Consider the following 7942-nt stretch of genomic DNA (forward strand, 5'->3'; position numbering starts at 1 on the left):
AGAAATGGCAATTCAGAGCACTCAATAACTTATTACGCCGCATTTAGTCTCTGTAATCCAATCATTAGTTCTAATTCTAAACCTTAATGAATGTGGACGAGAATGACGAATGAAAGAAAAAATATTAGCCAAATTTTTAAATATCAGTCAGTTACATTGCTGTTGGCTGACTGTATATTGATTTATATTTTATCTTTTAATATATTTTAATTTTGGTTTGCTGCAGTTAGTGATTCTAACAAATATGAACATGTTTGAAATGTTTTTTAAGTGATAATTAATGAATGTGTTTGTTTGTGTGTGTGTGTGTGTGTGTGTGTGTGTGTGTGTGTGTGTGTGTGTGTGTGTGTGTGTGTGTGTGTGCGTGTGTGTGTGTGTGTGTGTGTGTGTATTAATGTAGTAATTCACAATACAGGAAAAACTATGAAAAAGATTGCTTTAGAATAGGGATGTAACAATATTGTAAATACCGTCATACCGCAATAGTTATTTTTTTTCAATAGTACCGTAGGCGCATGACTCAATAAAACTATATTTCTGAGAAAAGTTTGCTTAGGCGAATGAAGCGAACGGGAGGTAGCGGGAACTACAATTCTTATCAGCCTAGGCGTGGCCCTCATCCTTTGCGGTCTGTTGTCACTACAGATACAGTAATGCAGAAATGGAGTGTGTTGCTAGTAGCAGGGAAGAAAAAGAGCTGGAAATGATCAAACCTAAAGCGGGTTTTAAATCGGATGTGGAAGCATTTCGGTTTCTCTCTAAAAAGATACGTAAAAGGAGAAAAGGTGACAGACAAAGAAAAAACAATATGCAGGCACTGTCAGACTGTGGTGTAATATAAGTTGGGGAATACGACTAAAAACAGTCATGGGGACAGCCGAACACAGCACACCTGTTAGATTGATGCAGACATTGACTTGTACCGCAAAGAGATCTCTATCTCACTCATGGCTTGTCCTCTCAAGTGGTGAAAAGACAATGCACAACGTTACCCACTGCTGTCAACCTTGGCTAAATCATATCTCTCTGTCCCAGAAACCTCAGTCCCAAATAAGAGGGTTTTTTATTCTGTTGCAGGGGACATGCCCAGAGATCCCAGCTTTTAATAGATTATATTTATAAGATAATTTTCCATAAAAAACCCATCTCTATCTAAGTGAGTGAGTGATTAAATGTTGTATGTGATGAGTTTTCAACAATACTAAATTGAACTTTATTTTTTTCATATGGTTTAATAGTTTTTTGTTATTAAAATTAAAAAATTAAAGTTCCTGTTTCGAAACTTACAGACAGATGGCTAATTTGTATGTCATTGATATGTTCAGTGCTAAGGTAAACAAACACTTTTAGCACTTTTTTCGAGTCTTTTCATTAGTTTTGTTTTTCCTGTAAATTATTCAATAAATACCGTACCGTGCCATTCATACCGAGGTATTATCGTACCGTGAAATTCTAATACCGTTACATCCCTACTTTAGAAACATAGCATATGTCATCAAGTCTATTCCTTTATTACTTAATTTCAAATGAAATAATTTGTGAGAAAAAAATAACATTTGTAATATTTGTTTTGCTATTCCATTCTGATTTGTTATATAGGCCAGTTAACATCATTAGAAAACTTTCGAACACAATTTTATCATTTGCCAAATTGTGTGAACAGTTTAAAGTTGATCTTCCCAGTAGCAAAGTAAGACTAGTTACTCGCATGCTTATTTGATATCCCACTGACATCCAATTACAATGCTGTTTAGACTAAGCATTAATGCATGTTTATAAAAGAAAAGGACAAAATAGTGTTTGCTGGGTTCATAAAGCCATACCCAAAGCATTACTTTATCTCTAAATGATGAAAACACACAACACATGTTTGAGGTCAGTGAATGAAAAGAGAACTTCTTCAATTTGCATCTATGTAGGCTTTGTTTTAGCAATAGATTAGCCAATTAATCATAAGTGTTTCTTTGATTTCCTTAGTTAATAACTAATATTAGCTCAAGTTGTAATTGAGGATAATGTATGGAAAACCTGTTTAGTAAGGTACAATAAGCAACAGGAAACTTGTGTATAGTAGCAATTAGCCTTTCCATTTTCTGGTGTTTCTTACTTCAGGCTCATATACAGTAGGTGGTAAGCAATCATTTATTCATTTTTTATTTAATGATAGCAGCGACATGGTGGCTCAGTGGTTAGCACTCTCGCCTTGTCGGTTCATTCCACTGTCACTACCCCTGATAAATAAAGGGACTAAGCCAAAGGAAAATGAATTGAATGAATGAATGAATAGCATTTTATTTCGTTTCAGTTATATTTATTATTCTTTCGTTGACATGAAACTGAAGTTAAGGTTGTTCTTTACTTGAAATGGAAAAAAAAATGTATGGTGTTTGAATGATTTCGTCCTTTGGGAGCTGATTGGATTGTTGGAAGGTGGTTATTGCTAAGAAAAATGAAAAAGAACAATGAATGGACGTAAGCAGGGCAGAAATAAGAACTGACCTGAGAGTCCCTCCCAAAAGGCATTCCATGTGACCAAAAGTGAAGAAAAGTTGTTTTGAGGGGAGAGAAGTTATTGTGTTTTCACACAGACGGCAGCGAGAGCATCAAAGTTCACTCTGGACGCCCTGGCGACAACACTGTCTGCCTTTATGTCTTCACCAGCGAGAGTCTCAACATTCGCTACATTGATTTGTGTATATTTAAAGGAGCTATTGCAGCATATAAGCAAATCACTTACATTCCCACATAAAAAAAAAAAAAACGTGAAAATGTTGTGCGCTTTTTTACAGATTCATTTAACTATGAAAGATTAAGTTGTTGTGTGTAATGTGGTTTTCCTTTACCTATCCAAAGCAAATAACAAACCTAGATAAACCGTTACTGTATTGTGTTGTCGTTATAATTAGCATGAGAATCCCACTTAAAAAAAAAGAAAAAAAAAAACATTAATGAACATCAGTAACTCACCAGTATTTTTTTTTTATTAAATTTTTATTTTTGTAAGAAAACATTGTAAATAATTGGAAATCAACAATCAAACCCTTGGGAACAACTGTGGTCGGAACAGAAGTAGTTCACTGGATTGTGGACTCCTCTCAAGCAGTGGACTTCCACAGTCTAATTGCTTGCTGCCGAACCACATCAAAGCTCATTACCATAAAGTTAACTCATCTCGACTCCCACAATAATGAAGATGTGCCACGCCTTACCAGTTAGCGCTGCAGGCTCCCATTAAAAAAAGGAATGACTTCCAACTACTTAGACTCTCTCACTGCCTTTGGTGTAAACAAACAGTTAGGATTCTGAGGGCAAATATATTTTAAGAAAATAATGAAATGCACAGATACATCATTTTCACAAACACTATACATGTACAAAAAAAATAAGTGGTAAAAGTAACCGTATTTTTCAATAAGTTACTTACTGTACCTTTAGCATATTTTGCATCTTGATGTGTATTTTGACATTAACAAAAACTGTTGATGGCAGATTTGTAGATTGTTTTTTCCCCCTCAAATTCAATCAAAACTGACTAAAAACTAGCAGAAGTTTCATATGTTTGATTATTTGTAGTTAAAAGCTAATAATTAATTTAGTAATGTAGCTTGTAATACTTAAATGTTCTTACTGTAAACCTACTTTTCCATAAGGAAGCACACAGCAGCTCCACATACAGGATCACACACCCTTTGAGATCCTGAGCGTGGATGTCTATTTCAGTGTTAAGTGTTTCTCTCGTCCTGCTGAAAGTGAGCCTTGTGCCCCTGAGGATTTCCTCCAGTCGGCCCTGTTAATAAATAGATGACTTCAGGACTCAACTGCACACACAACACTGTTTTGCACTCCAGTGCTAGACTCACTTCTGAGGAAAACACAGAAAAGGTCTAATTTCACAATCTGCGGTGCTGATAGGACTGCTTTTAGCCATTAAATTCTAACTCAAAATGCAGCTAACAGGTTTAATTTATATGAATTTGATAATACATTGGGTATTACTTACTGTTTAAAGAACTTATATGTAAAATATACTAGATTCAGTGTTATATACTGACATTTAATGTGATAAAAGATATTAGGATACTCTTTATCTTGACAGGCTTCTTTAAACATTCATATAATAGACATATAATAGACATATATAATGTCATGTTTTGTTATTTCATGTTTTGTTATTGTAATTTTTGTTTTGTGTTGTTATGTTATGTTAGGTTATGTTATTTGTTAGGTTTTGTTCATTCATCCGTATATTTTCCTTCATCTTATAGTCTCTATTTCAGAGGTTACCATACCAGAATGCCAACAATTACAGCATTTGTTTCATGCAGCGGATGCCCTTCCAGCCGCAATTCAGTATTGGAAAACACCCATACACACTCACACTCATACACTACAGACAATTTAATGTATACAATTCACTTATGCTGCATGACTTTGGACTGTGGGGGAAACCGAAGCACCCAGAGGTGTGGTGTGTTATATTATGTTATGTTATGTTATGTTATGTTATGTTATGTTATGTTATGTTATGTTATGTTGAATAATTCTAACATTTTAATTTTAAAAGCACAACAACAACTTGTTTCCCAGCTTTTCTAAAGTCAGCTATTCTTAAATAATGTTTAAAAATGTATTACATTTATATTCTGTATATTACATTTTACAATTCATATATATATATATATATATATATATATATATATATATATATATATATATATATATATATATATATATATATATATTTGGGGCATCAGGGTGGCGCAGTGGGTAGCACGATCACCTCACAGCAAGAAAGTTGCTGGTTCGAGCCCTGGCTGGGTCAGTTGGCATTTCTGAGTGGACTTTGAATTGGGTAAGCTGAATTGTCTATAGTGTATGGGTGTGAATGCAGTTGTGTATGGGTGTTTCCCAGTATTGGGTTGCGGCTGGAAGGGCATCCATTGCTTAAAACATATGTTAGACGAGTATTGGTTCATTCTGCTGTGGTGACCCTTCATTATTAAAGGGACCTAGCCGAAAAGAAAATCAATTAATGAATAATGTATGTTTTATAATCATATATTATAATAATTACATATGTTCTTATTACATATTTAATAATACATATTTTTATTACTATTATTTTTACTTACTAACCTACTTTCCACCTCTGTAAGTCTCTCTTTATAACCTACACTTGCACTGCAAGTAACACCCAGCTTTGGCCACACCTCTGTGCAGCACATTTTTATGTCAACAGGTGACGGTTGTGTTTTTGTTTGTGCAAACTAAACAAAAGTTCACAGTTGCTAGGCACACACAGGCTCTAACCATACACACAAAACTCAGATTTGTTTTTGCTGCCATGACAACAGTTTATCCAGACATGACAGCCTATTTTGCCTGAAAAAATACAAAAACTAATCAAGAGCACTTGTTTATTAAAGGAGAACAAATCGGCGTGGTGAGACTTTCATAGTTATTAAAAATATTACCAACACAAACTTTTACACAGTGCAGTGAAGGTTTCAAATAAATATAAACCTATGTACTTAGTCTACAAATAGTCATTTTTTAGAAATAATTGTAGTGCTAAATAGTGATTTTAATACAGTAAAACACAGCATGTGTTCTCTCTCTCTCTCAGTTTGAAGATCACAATCCTGAAATAACACTGATTAATAAAGTTAGTAGGAAATAGCTTATTAGAAAAAAGCAGAAATTATTTACATTGTCATACAGTAACTGCATTCTTTTATGTCAGTTTATTTTAATCAGCAAATTAAATCTGAATAAAAATACATTGTATGGGTATATTATCAATCAAATGAATTAATCAACATCTTTCTTTGAATTTACGTATTGTTCAATACAACTCAGATGTTGCATGGATGTATCAACAAATCAATAACAATTGCACATGTTATGTTGTTACGGTTTATTATTATTATTATTATTATTTTTATTATTATTGTAAAATTATTAAAAGATTTGAAAACAACTAGGAGTAACAATTAATTAGCAACATCTACATACAAAGCTAAAAACATTATTAGTTGGCAGGTCATTGTGTTTCATTCTCTAATGACTATAAAAAAATTATTTGTATTTATATGCACAATCAAAACTTCTCACAAAAAAAATCTCCCAAATTCACACGTTCAACACGTTCAAACATATATAGATTTGTTTTAAGGATTTAAGAATACTTTTGTTGTCATTCAAAACATCACAAAAATATTAAATGCAGAACAGAACTAAATTTTGTTGCCCCCGTATGCAATAAAAACTGTAGATAATAAATTAGAAACACTTTGTAAACTGAATAAACTGTAAAAAAAATTTTTATTCAAAATGCTAATTAATTTACCAAACAGCTACATATATTTTAAAATATATTGCTTTTTGAACTATTTACACATATGATTTGTTGCACAGATTTTTTTATATTTATTTATTTATTTATTTATTTATTTGTTTGTTTATTTGTTTGTTTGTTTATGAATGAATGAATGAATGAACGAACGAACGAACGAACGAACGAACGAACAAACAAATAAATAAATAAATAAATAAATAAATGTCCCAGTGTAAAGTACAATAAAAAAGTTCACTACAAAAATCAATGAGGCTGCGAGTCAGGTGAGAATTTTTCTAGTGTCAGAACTGCTTCATTAAAAGACAGCAAAAACATAATATATAACAAAAGACAACAAAAACATATATATATATATATATATATATATATATATATATATATATATATATATATATATAGTTGAAGTCAGAATTATTAGCCCCCCTGAATTATTAGCGCCCCTGTTTATTTTTTTCCCCAATTTCTGTTAAATGGAGGGAAGATTGTTTCAGCACATTTCTAAGCATAATAGTTTAAAAACCTATTTCTAATAACTGATTTATTTTATCTTAGCCATGATGACAGTAAATAATATTTTACGTGATATTTTTCAAGACACTTCAATACAGCTTAAAGTGACATTTAAAGGCTTAACAAGGTTAATAAGTCGAACTAGGCAGGTTAGGGTAATTAGGCAAGTTATTATATAACGATGGATTGTTCTGTAGACTATGGAAAAAAAATTGCTTAAAGGGGCTAATAATTTTGTCCCAAAAATAGCTTTTAAAAAATTCAAAACTGCTTTTATTCTAGCCAAAATAAAACAAATAAGACTTTTTCTAGAAGAAAAAATATTATCAAACATACTGTGAAAATTTCCTTGCTCTGTTAAACATCATCTGGGAAATTTTTTAAAAAAGAAAAAAAAATCAAAAGGGGGCAAATAATTCTGACTTCAACTGTAAATATTTATAATTTTGCTGTTGTTTTTTTTACAACAGCTGTTTTTATTATTTTGATGTTGCTCTTACTCTTACTAAAGCATGATAAACATTACTTCACATGTTTCTATCAGAAAGGAAAATTTGCAGGTGCCAGTTAGTCCTATGGGACTGTGCGAGATATTGCGCTTTAAACCTACATTAATATTCCATACACATGCAGGGTTGTGTTATTGTGTGTGAATGAACTCTGCTTCCCACATCATAATGCCTCAAGGAGTTATGTCTGCATGTTTCTGAAATCCAAAGCAATGAATTTTGGACTTGCTGCAAAGCCTACCACCTCAACAAACACACCCCTTTGCAAAATTAAATTACAGAAACAAACTTGTATGGGTACTGATACACAGTGCTGTAAAAGAAGCATTTGCTCCCTCCTTGATTTTTCCCTCCATGTACTGTATGTATTTTTCAGGTAATTAAACTATTGTTAATATTACAGAAATGTATCAAGAGTAAATGCAAATTAGAGTTTTTAAACAGTTATTCGATCGTTTTTTAAGGGGACCTATTATGCAAAAATCCCTTTTATAAGGAGTTTAAAAAAAGTTGTTTGGCAAAGGTGTGTGAATATATAGCCAGCCTTGAGTTTTAATAATGAATT

Source organism: Danio rerio, chromosome 18, assembly GCF_052040795.2.
Source record: "Danio rerio strain M-AB ecotype USA chromosome 18, GRCz13ab, whole genome shotgun sequence".
NCBI classification, from domain to species: Eukaryota; Metazoa; Chordata; class Actinopteri; order Cypriniformes; family Danionidae; genus Danio; species Danio rerio.